Source organism: Bubalus kerabau, chromosome 3 (assembly GCF_029407905.1).
Source record: "Bubalus kerabau isolate K-KA32 ecotype Philippines breed swamp buffalo chromosome 3, PCC_UOA_SB_1v2, whole genome shotgun sequence".
Classification (NCBI taxonomy): Eukaryota; Metazoa; Chordata; class Mammalia; order Artiodactyla; family Bovidae; genus Bubalus; species Bubalus kerabau.
Window position 1 is genome coordinate 116889831 of NC_073626.1, and position 21599 is coordinate 116911429.

Consider the following 21599-nt stretch of genomic DNA (forward strand, 5'->3'; position numbering starts at 1 on the left):
CCTCCGAACCTGGGTGCCTGCTGCCCCCAACCTGTGAACGCCCATCCTCCAGATCTTCGCATGACTGTCCTCTTCCATGCTGAGGCCTCACCTCAAAGGTTTAAGACCTGAGCACAGGGAAAAAGACCCTTCAGTCACCCATTTTTCTACTACCCTACTTTGTCCTCTTCAGAACAGAGTACCCGAATAGGCCTTCACTGTTTGCAGATGTAAGTGTGGTACCCTTCTGGGGGAGTGCATGCTCACAGAGGGCAGGATTCTTTACCACGGTCTCCCCAGTGCCTGGCATGTCTCGGGGACACAAGAAATACTTGGTCACAAGCTGCTAAGGGTTTTACAATCCAGTGATGTCTGACTCTTTATGACCCCATGGACTATACAGTCCATGGAATTCTCCAGGCCAGAACACTGGAGTGGGTAACCCTTCCCTTCTCCAGGGGATCTTCCCAACCCAGGGATTGAACCCAGGTCTCCTGCATTGCAGGTGGATTCTTTACCAGCTGAGCCACCAGTGAAGCCCTTACAATCCAAGGGTAATATCAAATCATCTTAGTCTGTTTTAGCTTAGCTTTTTTTTTTTTTACACTATTTTCCCTTTTCTTTAAACTGAAGTATAAAAGACTCATAATGCTGTCTTTGTTTCAGATGTACAGCAAAGTGATTCAGCTTTATATATATAGATCTATTCTTCAGATTCTTTTCCATTGTAGGTTATTACAAGATACTGAATATAGTTCCCTGCGCTATAAAGTAGGTCCTGTTGATTATCTAATTTATATACATTAATAGTAACGTGTATGTTAATCCGAAACTCCCAATTTATCCAATCTCTTTGACGCTGAGAAAGAATGATTTCCTGCGTTCCAACAGGGAAGGCATCAAGAGCCCCCTCCCATACAACATTCCCATCCCCTTTCCCAGCTCCTCTGCTTTCTCACATTGTATCCCATTCTCTGCTTCCAACCAGCTAGCTGGCTTCCTAATCTTTCATTTTACATTGTTTCTGCTTCTTCATAGAGCTCAGTGGGTCACTATACTTGCTAACAACAAAGCTTTCTCTTACATCTCTCAATTCCTCTTCCTGGGAGACCATGTCCCTGGCCTGAGTATAGAACGAGAGCACCCAGGCAGAACTAGGAGTTCTAGTACTGAGATGAAGAAATCCTCCCAACAGTAGAGGGACCAAATGCATCTCCATTCCTTCTCCCTGAAAAGATGAGTACGTGACCACAGGATCCTCCCAAAAGGGTGGGAGGGGTGTCAAACCCAGCAGATGGTGGGAATCACGAGGACATGTGAAATGAGAATGAAGATTAGGAGGGAAATGAATCTCTGTGTAAACAACGTGATTCATTAAGAAAAATTAAGCAGTGCAAGGATACGTCTGATCCTTCCTTAAATGCCTGTACAAAGACTCGCTCTTTGGTGGAAGGCTTCCTCTTGGCCCACGTACAACAACTCCAATTTGTGCTAGGTAGTAAACATGCTAGAAGCTTTTGCTCAAATCAGAGCTAATGCCTACAACACGCCTGCAAAGGAACTACAACCTCCCTTTTCAGGAGAAGGAAAAGATGTTCACACTGGCGTAAGGACAGTTTATCTGGGAAGCATGACATGTATGGTATGGAAGGCCTGACAGCATACGTAAAAGGAAGCTTTTAGGGGCCATGAAAATGCTTTCATGTTTTATTTGTTTTTAATAAGAAGGGAAAAGTGAATATAGTTCACCCTGAATGCAAACATTAAAATATATGCAATGCATTAAAATGAATGCAATCATTAAAATTTTCAGTACTTTCACATAGGAAGGGGTCTGTTAAACTCAATGTACCTGGGGCCCTCGAGAGTCCTAGGGTGACTCCGAAGAGGTGGAGTGATGTACCTATGGTCACCAGAAGCTAAGAGTGAGAAAAGGCAAGACCAGACCTGCTCTCTTTCAGAACACCACTCATACTTTTAATGTCTCATGGAACCCTGAAAACTCCCAGGTTTAAAAATGTCTCCATCAATTTCCTGAAAATGCATTTTTTTCAATGCAAGAATCAAGGAGCTATATAACACAGGGAACTATATTCAATATCCTGTGATAAACCATATGGAAAAGAATATGAAAAAGAATGTGTGTAGACAGATATCTCTCTCTCTATCTATCTATCTATCTATCTATAATCACTTTGCTGTATATATATAATCACTTTGCTGTATATATATAATCACTTTGCTGTACCACAGAGGATGAGATGGTTAAATAGCATCACTGACTCAATGGACATGAATTTGAGCAAACTCTGGGAGACAGTGAGGACAGAGGAGCCTTGTGTGCTGCAGTCTAAGGGGTTGCAAAGAGTCAGACACAACCTAGCAAATGAAACAACAAGCAGAAATTAACACAACAAAATTAACACAAACACTTTGTAAATCAACTATACTTCAATAAAATAAATTAAAAAAAAAAGAATCATAGACCTAGAAATGTACCTTTCAGGACTCACCAAATATCAGACCATTCCTCCTGTGCTTGGAAGACGAGTTGTTCCCAACATATTAAAACAAGTAGGCTCTGAGTGTTCTATCCCCAGGACTTTCTTCAGGGAACCCTCAAGGCAAATAAAGACTGATTTTCAAACAACTTGTTTCAAAGCTTGTCCTGGGACTAATAACTGCTCTGTGATGAGGAGGCACACTCCTTAAAAATGTAGATTCCATGGCCCTGGGGCTTCCCTGGCATGTCAGATAGTAAAGAATCCACCTGCAATGCAGGAGATGGGTTTGATCCCTCAGTGGGGAGGATCCCTTGGAGAAGGGAATGGCAACCCACTCCCGTATTCTTGCCTAGAGAATTCCATGGACAGAGGAGCCTGGCAGGCTACAGTCCATGGGGTCATAAAGAGTGGGACACGACTGAGCGACTAATACTTTCACCTTTACACTTTCCAGGGCCCCACCCCAAGACCTGCGGACCCATCAGGGTTAGAGACTAGAAATCTGCATTATAAACAAGCACTGCAGGGGAGTCTGATCTGCTGTGGAGATTAAGACCCACTGGTTAGGCGCCCAGATGGGGACAAACTACCCCTTGCACAGTTTCAACATCTTCTAAATTTTCGCAGAACACAACTGAACCAAGACTTACTTTCCTTTTTCTCAACTTTACCACAAGCTACCAAGCATTAAAAAAAAAAAAAAAATTGTATCACTGATGACAAAACCACTCCTGGAATATGAGTCACCCAATCAACCAGGTATTTAGGGTTGTTAGATTTATTGGTGATATTACCAGTACCTACAGGGATCTGACGATGTCATCTCAACTCATTAGTACAGTTGGGTCCAAGCATTTAGATAATGAAATACCTATTTGAGTATGCACTACTTTCATTTCTTTTTCACATTAGTTAGGAAGTTGCATTGATTTTTTTCCCCCTCCAATTATGTGTGCTGGTAGGTTCTATCATCTGTGACTTGCATCACACATGGCAAAGACAGCAGGACAAAATAACTGTTATAGAAGAAGACAATGGGCCTTATAGATTAAAATTTAACTAAAAAAGATCCTGGCTAAAAGGTACTCTTTGAGATGTTGCTGCCAGTCTCACAAGTAGGGGAGGTCCCAAAGGACATTGCCCAGCCATCCATTTACCCACATACAAAAAAGAAAAAAGCAATGAGCAGGGCTCTGGGGACTGGCAGCCAAAGCAGATACCCACAGCAGCACCTCTATCCAGGAACTGAGCCCTGGGCCAACCACAAGGTAGACAAGCTGTATGAAAAAACAATAAACATAAAATTCTGGCACAAGGTTGCTGGGGATGGCAGGGGATGGGACAAAGAGGAATAGAGAGATATGAGTTCCTGGCAAGTCCAAGTCCTTGGGTTGGGTGGTTTCAAAGTTATTCAATACAACAACAATAGCAACAATAATAATAATGCTACGAAACTAGTTGCATGTATTCATTAGTATCAATCAACTACTGTATCATAGAAAGGAAAATGATTAACTTAGCAATAGTACTAACCCCTGGCAGCTTGCATAACAGACAAGAAGCAACATGTTAGCACAGAGCCCTTTAAGCCTGAGAACTCATTGGCAGCTTCTAAGAAGGATGGTGAGTAGTCACTGTTCCCATATTAATAAAAAGAAATTAAAAAAAAAAAAAAACCTAGCAGCAGCAGGCACTTGGCACAGGGAGCGCGGCCTCCTGAGCACTGTGTCAGGCAGATAAAGACGCTGGCGCCTGGCGGCCACCAAGGCCACCACAGGCCACCACTCTGTTTTCTCATTAGCATCGTGCAGCTGTTACCTCACTAGACAATAACACCCGCCCTGGGGGATCTGACAAGCACAGGTCACCCTGAAGGCGAGGGGAGAGATGGAGCCAAAGCAAATCACAGAAATTGTTTCACCCTGACTGGAGCTGTCACAGGCTGACTAGACACGGCAGAAGATGGCGACTTCTTTTCCGAGGGCCTCTGGAGGATTCAAAAGGGCACTGGACTGCCTGCTCTTTCCCCCTCCTTCCCCATCATCTCATCTTGCCTAACAGTTGGTTACCTAACATAGAAGGATAGGAAAATAGGAGACAGGGGAAAATAATCTGCTGCTCGTGGCCAAAACCTAAGAGAGGAATCCTCCCCTACGCTATTCCATCATCGCAGAAGAGTGGACAAGCCCCTCTTTGGTGCCCCCCAAAAGACACATCTTTGTGCCCCCACTGACTCCTGGATCTGCCTTTACATGACCACTTAAGACTTCACTGTACCTACTGATTCACAGATGCACCTGCCCAACTATGTCGGAGAGGATTCAAGAAAGCAAAGACTACTTCCTCTCCATTTTTTCAGAAACAGCACCAGGAGTAAGATCGCGCACAAAGCAAGTCTTTAATAAAAGTAATTGAACAAGTAAGTACAACAGATAAGCTCCCCCAAACTGAATCCATTTTTTGTGTGTTCAAACTCCAAAGCAGCTTGTGGAACACCTAGGCACTGACGTGACATAAAGTCCACGACTGTGCATTTTATTATCCTATATCACGCATGACCTTTAAAGTCTTTATGAGCCCTGGTGATAACTGACAGGAACAGAAGAGGAGATAGAAAACTCTAGGCACAGCCCTAGATGGGGACGGAAAAGGAAAGGAGGGTTGAGAAAGCCGGCCACAGCTTCCGGAACGTGGAGACCCATGATCTGCTCCAGGCACTCTTGATTCAACTTCTTTTCTCTCTCCCTCCAGAATCCAGAGTCAAGAAGGAGCATTAGTTAATATGCCAACACAGGGACAGACAGGCAGCCAGGGACTGGCCTGAACTCACCTTCCCACGGCAGCTCCACGAGTCAAGATGATCACCAAGTACAGCTTCTGCAGTGGCAGATAAAGCCCTTGGTTGGGTTACGATGAGGTTATCAAGGAAGGGAGAATGGCATGGCATGTCACTTCTAGGAAGGATATCAAATGTATAACCTGGCACTTGCATCTCAATGCCCACATACAAGTAAGTAACTCAGCCTATTGGCCCTGACAGAAATGTGAGGTTGTTGGCACAGACTTCCTTAGTAAGTCTGTTGTCCTTATTCCAATGATGTCCATTACACTGCAGGGAAAATTCACAGCTCCTTACCCTGGCTATATGCAGACTATCTCGGTCAGCCACCACCCCAACCTCATTTCATCCCACTCTTCACTCCCCACCCCCATCTTTGGTGATGAGAACAAGGCTTACTGCATAGTAAGTGCTTAACTACTCCCTCAATGAATAAATAAATGGAGAAGGGCTAACGGTCAACAGAGATGACATTGAAAGACACTTAACCTGTACCAAATTGGGTTTATCTGATTACAATTAGAGAGGGAAGGTCAAAGAGTGCCAAAATAGAAAAGAGAGGGAGACCAGTGGCACCACTAATTGGCAAGGACAGCCCTGGTCCAGGAACAACAGCTGTGTCCCTGCGAAGGCAGCAACACTGCAAAGATGAGAGAAATTTCCAGAAGGACTCACAAAGGAAGCTGATGTCAGGGGACCTCCAAACAGCCCTGTCTGAAGCATTCAGGCTGAAAGCTACACTCCCTTGGCAGAAAATCTCTTGAAATCCTTCAGGCATGGCTATTAACAGTGTCCTTATCAAGGTCAGTCACCCACATATTTCTGGAACACTTCCCCCAAATTGTGACTTTCTCAGCCCTTATGGGGGGGGGGGGCGGGGAGTGAAGGGGGCTAGAGGATCAGCTAAAACAATCATCTTTGTCCAAATAAAAGGCTTACAGCTATGTGCAAAGTCCTACATAATCAACTCTTCATTTCAGAGAAGTTTACCTAAGACAGAGAAAACAAATTCTCAGGTATTCCAGAAACACACTTCTAGTCAACTGCTTTAATGATGCATGAAGTGTTATGTTTGCCAGACTACAGAAGTTCCTTGTGGGCAAGAATGTTCAATTCTGCTATCTGCTCCATTTCAACAAAAGCAGCATGCAGTAGGTACCCAATCAACACCAGCCTCCCTTAAACCAGCAGGGCCAATGGCAACAATGAATACCAGCCATTATGCAGAGCCATTTCCCAAGCAGAGGATTTTCTGGATCACCTTCCCAAAGTTGAAAGTTCAAATAGTAAGGGAGGAGAATAAACAAAGCAAAGGATTCTAGGTAAACCCTAAGAAAAACCTGAATGACTAAGGGAACAAAACCACAGAATGAATATCTGAATGATCAAACAGTTGGGAAAAAAAAAATCACAGAATAAAGACATGAAAGAGTTGTTAGGCCAGCGTGCAGAATGGCGTAAAAGTCATCATGTCTCTCTAAACAGAGATTTAATCCTTCAGTCCCCACAGAGTGAATGGAACAAAGAGGTACAGGCTACTGCTTTTAGAAAAAGAAAACAGAGCATGCAAACAAAAGACAGCTGCAGCCAGCCCTGAAATGCCAGCTTCCATCAGAAACCAACCTGACTGTCCACAGGTGGCACAGAGGAAAAGTGGCTTTCTGTCAAAGCTGGTCCCACAGCTTCAGCCACTTGACCCTGACTCCCTCCAAGAATCCTCCAAGAATCCAGCCCCATCCCACGAGATTTTGTCTCATGAGATACACAAGTTTCTGAGTCCTACCAGCAAGCAGGAAAACATACTGTCTTCCCGTGGAAGGCGGAGGATGGGGGGCAAAGAAGTATAGTTAAGAAAGGAAGGGAATTTGCTTCTCTAAGATTCTAGCCAAATTACGTGCAAAAGATTTCCCTAACGAAACACTGGCACAGTCTAAAACCTCCAGAACGGAGTTTAATGTTTACTTTCCAATCTATCACCAATTTTGGAAGATCTGAAAGTATTTAATTTCCCTGAAATGGTACACATGCAACATTTCCTGGTGTGCTCATTTTTACCTTCTGTTAACCAAAATGTTTTAAGACAATTTAATATGCCATGAGAATACATTTCAAGGGAGCCTGGGAGCTGCACACAAATATCATTCATTCAGAAAATAAACTTTTGTCTCCTGAATACTTACTGAGCATCAGAAACAGCCTAGTGCTTTGCACTTACAAGTTAAGCTGTAATACAAACCCCTCAGTGGAATGGGCAATGAGATGCAGTTCACGAGAGTTGTAAGTAGTTAAGGGAAAGGTTACAAAGCAATGGGTCCCAAACCTGGCCTATTGTTAAACCCACACAGAGGCGGTGTTGCTTAAATGTCCATTTCTGGCCATCAGCCTAAGAACCTGCTAGAGCTGGTCTACTGTGGTGGATTGCAGGATCCCACAAATTTAACCAACCCCTCCTTCATGTGATCACAAGGCAGGTTTGGGAGCTGCTGCTATAGGAGGCACGGCAAGGGTGAGTTGACTGCGCTCACCCACACCATGTGAACTCGAAGTCTATAGGCAGCTTTGTACCAAAATGCCCACAAGTTCTCATTAACTCAGCCACCTTGGAGGGAGTCCAGATGGCCCAAGACAGCCCAGCCTCCCATCCAGCTGGACTCTGGAGCAAAAGGAGTACTCCCGAACACTTCCTGGGCATTGCTGCCAGTAGCTTGGCAGTTCTGAAGAACGCTGGGTCAGAATGCTAGAAATCTTCAGAGCAAGATATGTGCATGTCTGCCTGGGCACTTGTATTGCCCATAATGGTGAAGGTCACGGAGGGCAGCTGGAAGCCAACTACAAGGCTCAGGGAGTTGGAAGAGGCAGACAGAGAGGGTAAGGCCTGTTTCATTTTTCACTCTGAGAAAGTAGGCTGTGGCTAACCTTCTTGATGACTCAGGGGTTAAAGAATCTTTTATTTGTAGTTATCAACAGCTTCAGCTGCAGAGGACAAGGTCTAAATAGGGCTATGATGGACTGCTAATGTTCACCCCTAACCATTCTCCACTCATTTCAAAGATTCAGAAATTGAGCAGAGCACCAGGATCTCCTGCAGTAGGTGGCAGGGGTAAGAGATGAAGAAATGTGTGCAACTTCTAGGCCACTAACTCCCCTTGCCCTTCCTCCCACACTCTATCGTCCCTTGTTCTTGTTTAGTCGCTAAGTTGTCTGACTCTTTGTGACCCCATCAGGCTCCTTTGTCCATGGGATTTTCTAGGCAAGAATACTGGGGAGGGTTGCCATTTTCTTCTCCAGGGGATCTTTCGCTACCCAGGGATTGAAACCATGTTTCCTGCATTGCAAGCCAATTCTTGACCACTGAGTTACCAGGGCCAAATGACAGAGAGAAACCCTGGAGATGCAGCCCGGTGGAAGGAGTTCAGGCCCTTTAGCAGAAGAGAAGTGCTGCTCTAGTCAACTTGAGTAAAAATCACTGCAGATGGTGACTGCAGCCATGAAATTAAAAGATGCTTTCTCCTTGGAAGAAAAGCTATGACCAACCTAAACAGCATATTAAAAAGCAGGGGCATTACTTTGCCAAAAAAGGTCCATCTAGTCAAAACTATGATTTTTCTAGTAGTCATGTGTGGATGTGAGAGATGGACTATAAAGAAAACTTAGCACCGAAGAACTGATGCTTTTGAAATGTGGTGCTGAAGAAGATTCTTGAGAGTCCCTTGGATTGCGAGGATATCCAACCAGTCCATCCTAAAGGAAATCAGTCCTGAATATTCATTGGAAGGACTGATGCTGCAGCTGAAACTCCAATCCTTTGGCCACCTGATTAGAAGAAGTGACTCATTGGAAAAGACCCTAATGCTGGGAAAGATTGAAGGCAGGAGGAGAGGGGGGTAATAGAGGATGAGATGGTTGAATGGCATCACTGATTCGATGGACATGAGTTTGAGCAAGCTCCAGGAGTTGGTGATGGACAGGGAAGCCTGGTATGCTGCAGTCCATGGGTTCACAAAGAGTTGGACATGACTGACTGAACTGAACTGAAACTCTAGGTTGTTTAAGTCACTACTGTTTTGCATTAAAGCAGCTGCTCATGTATTCTAACACAAGGGCTTTCTTTCCTACATGGAACACAAAAACTACTGCTCAGAAAGCAATCCCTTCATACTCCCTTTTCCTCCTCAGTCTTTCAATATGGCAGATGTTACCATCTTCAGCAACAAAGGATAGCTAGTTAAGGTCAGGAGACTCAGAAATCTCTCTTTAATCCCCAACATCAAACTTTTTAAGTGCTAGACACACCTCAAAAAAAAAACAAAAAACAAACCTTTCATCTTCTACCCAACTAATGACTCAATCTACCTTTTGAAGTGAATTTTCCACCAGTAATTACTATGTAAACTATTCACAATTTCTGAAACAAGTCTACTATCACTTCTCCAACGCTAATGGTGTTCCCTCTGCCTGGAAGGCCCTTCCTGACCTGGAAAATTCCTCCACATCAGTGCCAATTCCAAATGTAGAAATGGTCCCACTCCTAGGGGCTTAGAGGACTTTTTAAAAAATGGATTGGAGTATATTGTGCTAAACATGCCTGTTAATCAAGGCTGTTGCGTTTTTGATATCAAGAACAGCTGACTCGTCTTTGTAACCCCATCGCCATCGCCAACCCCATGCATGCCAGTACCTAACACAGTATGAATGAATTGAGTATTTGGTGAACTAATGAATAAAGGTGTTGAATTGTGTTAATGCTATCTTGAAAATAATTTCAAAATTGTTGAAAATTCAAAAGCAGAGCATATGCCTTAAGGAAATTTCCATGTAAATCAAACAACCACAAGTATTTCCCTTAAATTATTCAATATTATACCTTAGTCTCTTAAGGTAGGAAACTCAGATTTTAAAGGATAACAGTGGAGTTAAAGATCCATGGCACTTATGAGCAACAACTATCATTTATTAAAAGCTGTACTTAATGGAAAGACAATTTTGCACCAATTAGAAAAACAGGTAGCACACTAAGAAGTCTGAGTGGCCATATCTTTTTTCAATGATCGTTTTGCTTTGAAAGCAGATCCTACATTGAATCAAAAACATACACACATTAAATAATGTTTTTAAAAGTCCCCTTAGATAGTATATAGATTTGTTTTTACCTAAAGATCTGAAGGGGAAAAAAAGTATATACACATTCCATGCTAGCACTTGAGCGCCGGAAGCAACAGCCTAAGGTCTCTCTTTTCAAAGATAATGGAAACAGTATTTTCACAAACACCAAGAATAGGTCATGGGTCACAATTCCCAAGTACAAGGCAAATCTGGACCAAGTCTATGCTCAGTAGAAATCCCCACTTTTGTGACTTGCTTACGGCATGGCTTGGGGACTAAGCAAAGGTCTAACTAAAGGTTAAAGAACAATTTGGGCAATGAGAAAATTCAACTTTCAAATAATACCACATTCAGAATATAAAACAGGAGCCTGAGGGGACCTACCTAAAATGATAATCTGAGGAAAAAGTTACTTCAAATTCTGTAAGGATCATTGAAGCCTTTTGCCCTGGAGTTCCTGAAAAATAAAGCAGGTAATTCTTAAACTCACAGCATTTTAAAACTGGAGGGACCTTCAAGACCATTTGTTCTAGATGCCCAGATACATTTAATGACTTTCTGGAAGGTGGATGGATGAACCGAGAGCCTGTCAAACAGAGTGAAGGAAGTCAGAAAGAGAAAAACAAATATCATATATTAACACATACACATGGAATCTAGAAAAATGGTACCAATGAGCCCATTTGCAGGGCAGGAATAGAGACACAGCATAGTGAACAGACTTGTGGACACAGCAGGGGAGGGAGAAGTGGGACAAATGGAGACAGTGGCACTGACATATATACACGACCACGTGTAAAACAGATAGCTAGAGGGAAGCTGCTGACACAGGGAGCTCAGCCTGGCGCTCTGCGACGACCTAGAGGGGTGGGATGGTGGGGGAGGATCAGGAAGGAGGTGATACATGTGTACTTACGGCTGATTCATGCTGATGTGCACCAGAAACCAACACAACATTGTAAGACAATTATCCTTTAATTAAAAATAAATAAAAAATTAAAAATGACTTACTGGAGAACACAAGCCAGTTACGGGCATAGTAAAGCCTAGACTCCCCAATCCTCAAAGATCTAACCCAGGGTCTCTCAGCACAGCATAAAGAATAAAGACTACTCCTTAACAAAATCTACACAGAGAAAACCAACTCCAGGAAAGGAGATAATCCAGTCCATTCAGAAGTTCATCTTAAAACACACACACACATACCAGGCATTCAATACAGCAACAATTACAGACATTAAAAAGCCTCCAGGCAAATCTTACATTGGGATTCACTTAATGCAGCAGGTATTTACTAGGAATTAAAAAATGAGTGAAGCTAAAGGAAACACATTCCAACAGAGTTCACAGTAAGTGAAGGAAACAGAGGGGCCTATATACATAAATTACAAAACCACATGCTTCATCCCATATGGGAGATAAAAACAGAGTATTATGGGACATTTCTGACTCCATGATTAAATGTTTATTTGAATCTTTCTTCCCTCTGTAATTTCTAGGGTAATGTCTAGAAAATTATACTCTAAGCTAAGTGGATAAGATGCAAGAAGTTACAGACAATGCCCAGACTAAAATCAAAAGACTCTTTCAGAACCTTTGAAAAGACAGATTGAATACTTCTCCAGAAGAGAAAATTCATCCTTGAAACTTTTTTCTAAGTCAAGTTTAAAAACATTGAGGGTATTGCATTTGTGGAAGACTAACAAGGACTCAATTCTAGTACAATATCTTCTAATTCAGATTTAGGTCACCTTCTCAGGTGGGTGAGAAATAAACCTGAACCATTGACAGGAATATTCCAAGCTGTCTTTGTCTTGAAGGTCGACAAACTCCATTATGCATGACCCCAATATCAACTGTGTTCAGGGAAATTTGAGGTCCGAGACCACGAAAATAAAATAGACATGTGACCTTCACTTCCAGAACCACTAATAAAATACTGGAAGACATTAAGTACCTGAGCACTGGCTCAGATCAGAGAGAAAAGATTTGTGAATACTAGTAAAAGAGCTCCCAACTTTAACTCTCTCTTTGGCTTCCTGAAGCAAGGGCCTTGTTGGGGTTGCATGGACCATCCGAACCACAAAATACCAACCAATATCAAGGAGAGGAATAAATGCTCACAGAAGACCTCCCACCAGGGCCTTCACCAGAGAAGAAAGTGAGGCCAGCACAGAAGAACGCTCCTACCACTAGAAGGGCTGGTGAATGAGGCGGGGTTTCAGAATCCACTGAAGTGACTGGAGCAAAACTGTACTGAAGAGGGATCTACACCTCCTGGGGAACAGAGAGAATTCATGTGGGCAAGATCAAAACATTTGGATTCTAAACATGCCCCATCATTTATTACATTTTTTTTAATACCAAAAATATTTTGTATTGGGGGATAGCTGATTAACAATGCTGTGGTAGTTTCAGGCAAATAGCGAAGGGACTCAGCCATACATATACACGTATCCTTTCTCCCCTAAACCCGCCTTCCATCCAGGCTGGCCCATAACACTGAGCAGAGTTCCATGTGCTATACAATAGGTCACTGTTGATTATCCATTTTAAATATAGCCGTATATACCTGACCTTCCCAAACTATCCCTCTCCTCACTCCCTGGCAACCACAAGTTTGTTTCTTAAGTCTGTGAGTCTCTGTTTTGTAAGTAAGTTCATTTGTATCATTTATTTTTAGATTCCACATATAAGGGATGTCATACAATATTTCTCCTTCTCTGTCGAACTTAACTTCACTCAGTTGACACACTCTAGGTCCATCCATGTTGCTGCACTTATTGCATATTTTGTGAGCAAAAGTTTTGAGTGACTCAAACGTTTATTTTTACTGCACAGCACCCAGAAAGTCATATCTTCTTCAAGCTGTTGATCAATTATGGGGTGAACTTAAGACATAATAGTCTACATATACACACTAGTGTATATAAAATAGATAACCAACAAGGACCTACTGTGTAGCACAAGGAACTCTACTCAATATTCTGTAATAACCTATATGGGAAAAGAATCGGAAAAGGAATATATAGACATGCATAGACATAAAACTGAATCACTATGCTGTACGCCTGAAACTCATACGATATTGTAGATCAACTATACTTCAATTAAAAAAAAAGCTTTTTAAGAGTTAATATTCTACCCTGCCTTATTGCTGATCAAAGTTGTGCCAGGAATGAGTGACAGAGAATGGACATGGAACACTGCAACCGAAGTGATATTATAACCACCTGCACCATTTTTATGGCCCTGTTCACACTGATACCTACTCGCATACTATTCTACCGAAGGCAGCAAAACTGTATTTTAATGCTACCCTTGCAGATAACTCTGAGAAAAAAAAAATGTACTTTCCCCAGAAGTTGGCACATGTGTTTGTTTACGGAGACATATCCTATACAACACTAGCAATAAAACTAATTCAACTTCTGGGAACCAGAGAGTCGATGTCACCTCTATCTCCTTCCCAAAATTCCATGAGGGAGAGGGGAAAAAAGGCAAATTGCCACCGGCAGAGTTTCGTGTTAAAGGTGCACAGAACGATTCAAGAGCAAGTCAAGGTTTCCCAGCAAATGCCTATTCATTTACCCAGTAGGAGGTGCCATGCCATCTGGCACTCACGTCCAGTGAAAGATATATTGCTTAGGATCAATGCTGAGCAGCGAGCAAGTTTATTTTTATCCTTTCATGCGCAAAACTACAAGGACATAAATGTCTGTGTTAGACACGCCAGAAAGACTTAACGAGACTGGAAAATGGGATCCAAAAATGGGATCTGGCAGGAACCAGCTTTCATGGAACTTGATTAAATAACACCCTCCTCCCGACGCCGAGGAATCCCAACAAACCCCTCAACGCCTCAGCTAGAGACTCCCTGGGAGTGGAAGGGAGGGGAGACAGCCCTGCAGCCACTGATGTCAAAGGACTTGAAGGGGCTCACACCCCAGCTGGGACTCTGGAGGCTGCCTGGGCACCTCAGCCTGAGTGCAAGGCCAGCCACGGGGGACGGTCAGCCCATCACTGGGTGCTGGACTGGCCACTCTGTGGTCTTCTCCCTCTGGGGCTCTTTGAGTCTCTCAGAACCAACCAGGATCTTCTTTTTCCAAGTGAAGTTACTACCTTTTTCTTTAACAGAAACATTATGTTTCTCATGCCAGAAATGTACTCAGTGCCAAATCATCAGAAAAGCACAAATAAAGTTAAAAAATCAGTTATCACCTCACCACTCACATATTTACTACTACGATTTTGGTATATTTCATACATACACAGAGAATGTGTGGATACACATATATATGTATCACAAAAACAATATTATATTTGCTTTCTTATAGCCTGGTTTTATGGGCTACCCAGGTAGCTCAGTGGTAATGAATCCGCCAGGCAATGCAGGAAGACACAGGAAAGGTGTGTTTGATTTCTGGGAGGATTCCAGGGAGGATCCCCTGGAGGAGGAAATGGCAACTCACTCCAGTATTCTTGCCTGGGAAATCCCATGGACAGAGAAGCCTGGTGGGCTATAGTCCATGGGGTCACAAAGAGACATGGCCGAGCACACACACAGCCTGCTTTTATATCTTAATAACACATTTTAAGTGTTTTCTCAGGATAAAAAATATCTTTAGACCACAATTTAAAAGGTAAATAGTACTCCACTATGTTATCATCCTAAAGGAAATCAACCCTGAATATTCACCAGAAGGACTGACGCTGAAGTTTCAATACTTTGGCTACATGATGCGAAGAGCCAATTCACCGGAAAAGACCCTGATGCTGGGAAAGAGTAAAGGCAAAGGAGAAGGGGGTGGCAGAGGATAAGATGGTTAGATAGCGTCACCGACTCAGTAGACATGAATCTGAGCAAACCCTGGGACAGTGTGAAGGACAGAGGAGCCTTACAGGCTGTAGTCCACAGGGTCACAAAGAGTTGAACATGACTTAGCAACTGAACATCAACAACAATTGGGCATTGATTTTTCTCCCAATTTTTCTCTGTTAGAAAATAACACAATAACAGAATGTCTCTCACTCCAATCCTCGCAATTTCAGATATTACCTTAGAAAAAAGGAATAACTAGATCAAAAAAGAGAATTCTTAGGCTTCTGATATAGTAATATTACCACATTTTCTTTCAGAAAAGTTATGCCAACTTATACTCCCCACTAACAAGGTACAGGGATGCTCCTATACCCGATGCTCTCAAAGTTTTTATTATCTATATTTTATTGTCACTTAAAAATGAGTTACCAATCAGTGAGGTGCACATGACCACTGATAATAATAACAGTAATAATAATAATACAATCATGACATTCACCAGGCACTTACTGTGTACCAGGCACTCTTCTAAGAGGTTTACAAGTGTGAAGTATGGCTATATTCTAGACCCCACTGTATGGATGGAGAAAATGAGGTACAGGAAAGTGAGGTCATCTGCTAACGTGTAACTGGAGGGGCTGGGAGTTTGAATCCATGTGATCTAGTTCCAGAGTCCAGGCTCTTAATCACTAGACCATACAACCAGAGGGGGAACTATCAGGAAGAAGGAGAGAAGGGATAAGATTAACATACGGTGGACGGATCCCTGGAAATATCTCCGGCCTGTCACACCCTGACCTTTATTCACATGTTCAATTATCACCATTGGTGGGGTTGTCCCGTAAGTGACAAACAAGAGTTGTCTGTTCTAACAAACTAAATCTGAGAGCAAACTATGTACTTGCTATTGGCTCACTCATTAAAGTGACCTGCTTTACTTCTTTGACATGTAACTATTTGCCTGGTCACACCAGTCCCGTAAAAGGAAGTGGCTTACTTGTCTCCTTGTAAAATAAAGTATTTGGGATTCAGTAATTTCACTTTTGGGTAGAGAGAAGTACTGAAAGTAAGAACTGGAACAGATATATCTGAACACCTATGCTCAAAGCAGAATTGTTCACAACAACCAAATGGTGGAAGCAACTCAAGATTCCATTGAATAAACAAAATACGATATACATGTGCAATGGAATATTATTTAGCCTTAAATAGGAAGAAAATTCTGGCACGTGCTACAGTATAGATGAACCTTGAAAACATTAAGCTAAACAAAAGCAGTCAGTACAAAAGGAGAAATATCATAGGATTCCATTTCTGTGAAGTACCTAAAACAGGCAAAGGCAAAGAGACAGAAAGAAGAATGGTGGTTGCCAGGGGCTGGGGGTGGCTGCCAGGGGCTGGTTGCCAGGGCCTGGGGGTGGTTGCCAGGGCCTGGGCGTGGTTGCCAGGGCCTGGGGGTGGTTGCCAGAAGCTGGGGGCAGTAAAGGAAGCAGGGGTTGTTCTTTAATGGGTACAGAGTTTCAGGTGGGAAGATGAAACAGTTCTGGTGATGAACAGTAGGCAAGGTTACACAGTGATGGGAATGTACTTAATGACACTGAGCTGTACATTTAGAAATGGTTTAAATGAAACCTTTTATGTTATATGTACGTAACCACAATTTTACTTCCTATAGGAAGCCTTCCTATAGGGCTTCCTATGAGCTTTGTATCTAGTTAGGATGCTTCAGCCACTCAGGCCCTCATCAATTCCCCATAAACCTTTCTGGAAAAGGCTACCCAACAGAAGTTGAGAGGGAGTACAAATGATTATGAGAAGAAAATGCTTCTAGAAACACTCAGTCTTAAACTGCAGGGAAGAACTTGTACTGACTTACACATAAGTGAGCAGTCTGAATACCAAAAGAAAAAAATGGATTCCAAAGGATGGACTATAGAACCACACCTGTACAGGAATCAAAGAACCAGTGGGAAAATGAGGTGAGCATTCCCTAATAACTGCTGAGGGTAACAAGCACCACCACAGGAAAGGTGTTCCCACTAGCCTATAGATCAGCAAACCTCAGGTCTCCAGTGGCCAAGAACATCAGGTGCAGAAAAACTGCCCATCCACAAGTCAGGATTGGGGCACACTTATTAAGAAGGGTACCTCTGGGAGTCAGGAGGATAGTTTCTGAACACTCAGCAGCTCACTGTATTCACACAGCATCACAGAAGAGTTTTAGAAAGACTCAAATGCAGAACTGTTGTCTTTGTGACTTATGTAATAGAAGGTCACTATAACATTCCCAAAGACAGCTTAATCACCATGAAACTATATAAAGCTCTTCTAAAGAAAGGAAAGCTAGAACTATCAAGGCTAATCACATATCACTGCCTAACCATAAACCCAACTCTATAGACACAGGATTAGAAAGACAACACCAAGACAAGGGCTGGGCTCACCTCCCAGGCCACTATCTTATATCTTGCTAACTCAAATATGCTGCTGCTAAGTCGCTTCTGTGTCTCTCTGTGCGACCCCATAGACGGCAGCCCACCGGGCTCCCCCGTCCCTGGGATTCTCCAGGCAAGAACACTGGAGTGGGTTGCCATTTCTTCCTCCAATGTATGAAAGTGAAAAGTGAAAGTGAAGTCGCTCAGTCATGTCCGACTCTTCGCAACCCCATGGACTGCAGCCCACCAGGCTCCTCCATCCATGGGATTTTCCAGGCAAGAGTACTGGAGTGGGGTGCCATCACCTTCTCCGCAAATATAATTCCCCCTTATACAATAAAGAATTTGACTGATCTTAGTCCTTGGTTCTTGAAAGGGAGACTATAAATCCTTGGAATTTCCCGAGTAACAGAAGTGTCTTGGTTATTCATGAGCTTCTTGGATCACACCTAAGGTTATCTAAGATAAGAAGACTCAGATTGGGGGCTGATCATCAGTAAGACCAACCCTGTGATTAGAGAGGTGGGGCTTTGAGGCAGCCCAGTCCTGAGAAGAGGAGAAAGCCTGGAGATTGCATCATTGGCCACGTGGATGGACTCAATGCCACCATAATGAAACCCCAATATACTCTCTGGACACCAGACTCAGTGAAGCTTGCGGGCTGGTGAATACAATGATGAGCTGGAAGGTGACAAATGCTAATTCCACAAAGAGAGGGCATTTGGAACACTCTCAGGCTGTGCCTCTTTATTTGGATAGTCCTGATCTATGTCCTTTAAAATTAAACTCCAGGCAAGAACACTGGAGTGGGTAGCCATTCCCTTCTCCAGGGGATCTTCCCTACCCAGGGATTGAACCTGGGTCTCCTGCATTACAGGTAGATTCGCTACTATCTGAGTCACCAGGGAAGCCTGATCTACATCTTTTAAAATTAAACTCTAATCGTAAGTACAGAACTTCCTTGAGTTCTGAATCATTCTAGAAGATGACTGAACCTGAGGAGTCACGGGAACCCTCAGACTTGGCAGCCAGTCAGAAGCATAATTGTTTCGGGACCCCAGGTGTAGTTGGCATCTGAAGGATGCACCCACTCCAGGTGGTCAGTGTCAGAACTATAACCAAGTAGCATTAAAACAGTCCTCCCAACACACATTCCCAACTGACGCAAGTGCTACATGCTGGTTCAACACTGAAGTCCACATAACAGAGGTTCACCCGCTAAAATTTAGGCAAACTGCTAATGACTAGAAATTTTTCCACCATTCAAATACTGCCATTTGCAGCAACATGGATGGACCTAGAGATTATCATACCAAGTAAAATAAACCAGGAAGAGAAAGAAATATCTTGTGATATTCCCTTATATGTGGGACCTAAAATATGATATGAACGAACTTTTTTTTTTTTTTAAACAAAGCAGAAACAGACTCACAAGGATAGAAAACAAACTTATGGTTACCAAGGGGAAAGGGGGTTGGGAAGAGAAAATCAGGAGTTTGGGAAACATATACATACTATTATATATATATATATAATAAATAAACAATAAGGTCCTACTGTATAGCACAGGGAACTATGTTCCATATCCTATAATAAACCATAATGGAAAAAAAATATGAAAAAAAACATACACACACACACACAAATATATGTATATATAACTGAATCACTTTGCTGTATACCAGAAATTAAAACATTGTAAATAAACTATTTTAATTAAAAAAAAAAAAACACAAAAAAGAAAATATTCCCCATTCAACTCTCTCGCTCCTGCTTAGTCGCTCAGTAGTGTCCAGCTCTTTGTGACCCCATGGACTATAGTCCACCAGGCTCCTCTGTCCACGGGATTCTCCAGACAAAAATACTGGAGTGGGTCACCATGCTCTCCTCCAGGGGATCTTCCCAGCCCAGGGATCGAACCTGCATCTCCTCTGTCTCCTGCATTGGCAGATGGGTTCTTTACCACTGAGCCACTTGGGAAGTCCCACCCCTCCAAGGATTCACAGGTCATTGCCCTTCCCACCCCCAGGTGCTCCCATTCTCCATCCTTATGGCCATGTGCCTAGCCCCTTGGGAAAGACTGCATGCTTTCTGACGATAGATTTATTCAGCTTTGACTGGAGCTCAGGAAAACTAATTTTGAGAACGCTACAGTACTGGGGGAAATTAACTGTTTCCCTGAAAGTCTTTTCCAATAAAAAATACAAAATTAACAGCTGGATTACATCTGGAGCCATCCAGCTGTTAATTTTGTATTAAATTTTGTGACAAATTTCCCTGCAATAAATGAATAGATTCAAAGTTCTTCCGTTTCATTATCATCTCGCTCACCACAGGCAGAACCTCTCCATGGGTGACATGAATCCCTTTTTCCCTTCTTTTTTCCCCCAATTACTTAAAAGTATTACCTAAATGCTTCTTCACTTTTATTAAATTGGTATAAGGTTAATGTTTTCAGTGTGCTTTGTACTACGATTAAAAACCTCAGTGGTCACAGCGGTCATTTTTCAAACAGAAATGATGTAAGAAGGACATCAGCTGACTGTCCTTATAATTCATGTCATCTTTTCAGCATTCAAGGCACTCAGGACTGGGCAATCAGAAGAGTCTGCTTGCCCTCAGGGCACTTACACGCCAGCAGGGGATAAAATCAAAAAAGGGAGAGGTGTGGGCTGGCATGCATTGCATGTGTACATATGGATAAATAGGGGAAAAGATCAATGATGTTAATAATAGAGTGAGTGTAGATATGCGGAAGAACAGGATGTGTGTTCCTGGAGTGAAATCAACATTTTTGATTGAAAAGGGTAGGAGATGAAAACACAGAGGGATCAGATGGTTCTGAACTAAGGTATCCAATCCCTCATCACTGTCTCCTTCCCCTCCCCTGAATCTCTGCCTCCTTACACTGGACATTTGACTTTCCTACCTGACCTCTAGGCTTCCTTACAGCCAGTTTTCCTTCCAAACTAAATGATCTTTACAAAACAGAAATCAGATCAGGTCATGTCCCTGACCAAAACAATCAGTATAAAACTAACTCCACACCGTGCCAGCGAGGTTTTCCGTGTTCCAGAGGTGCTTGCCCTCCAAACTCAGCATCTTGTTCCCCTCTGCCCACACAGCTTTCATGCTGAGTCAGGTTGCTCCTGCCTCAGGCACCTACACCTGCTGTTTCTTCCTGGAGCTCCTTTCACCCTGGATATGTGGATTCCACTGTCATTCACATCTGGGCAGGAACATCCCTCCCAGGAGCAGCCTCCTAGACCACTGAACCCTATACAGCACCCAATACATACTTCCTATCCCTAGCCCAACTGGATTCTTCTCCGCCTTCATCTCTACCTGACACATGATTTACCTCTTTCTCCACTTCCTCTATCTTTCTGCACTACTGTACCTGCTGCGCCTAGACTGCTGCTGGGCACACAGTAGGGGCTCAGTGAACAGCTGCCAGATGGAGGGATGAATGGCTTCAAGGATGCCACCAACCTCCTAATCCACAACCAGGTGAATCTGAGCTCTCCATGCCCCCTGCCCACAGACCACAGACTCTTGGGTCAGCTCTTATCATCTGCCAGTGCAGAAGACAACACTTTCCATCAGATTAGGCCAATTGCTCCAGTTCCCTCCCCCTGTGATTCTGATCCTAAGAGCATGAGGACGTCCTACAAAATCATCTGACAATCCAACATTTACCAAAATGGCCCCAAAGTGCTTCTTGGTCGATACATTTACCCAAATAGTGAAATAAGGATCGTTGTCCTTTCCAACAGGCAGTGGCTAGAGAGGACTCCTGGGGAGGTAGAAACCATCTCCAGGGCTCCCTTCTCTTGCACAGACTCAGTCATCACTCACTTAACTCCTTCCAAGTGGGGGCTGTGAGCTCAGCTCTGGGAACACAATGAATCTCAAGA

General features: G+C 43.0%; 1 protein-coding gene across 50 annotated transcripts in view; it reads right to left on the minus strand.

The window, feature by feature from the left end:
* MGAT5 (alpha-1,6-mannosylglycoprotein 6-beta-N-acetylglucosaminyltransferase) overlaps positions 1-21599 on the minus strand; it is a 398003-nt gene that overhangs the window by 295434 nt on the left and 80970 nt on the right. For 8 of the 50 annotated variants that reach the window (XM_055572807.1, XM_055572809.1, XM_055572792.1 and 5 more), the window contains exons 3-4: positions 12616-12702; positions 10810-10882 (exon numbers count right to left, since the gene is read on the minus strand). The exons of 34 other annotated variants lie outside the window; for them this stretch is intronic. The gene's annotated coding sequence lies outside the window, so the exon portion shown is untranslated. Of the gene's footprint in view, positions 1-5313; positions 5361-10809; positions 10883-12615; positions 12703-21599 lie in introns of all 50 variants that reach the window. 8 more of the 50 variants (XM_055572820.1, XM_055572818.1, XM_055572800.1 and 5 more) reach the window with 3 other exon arrangements.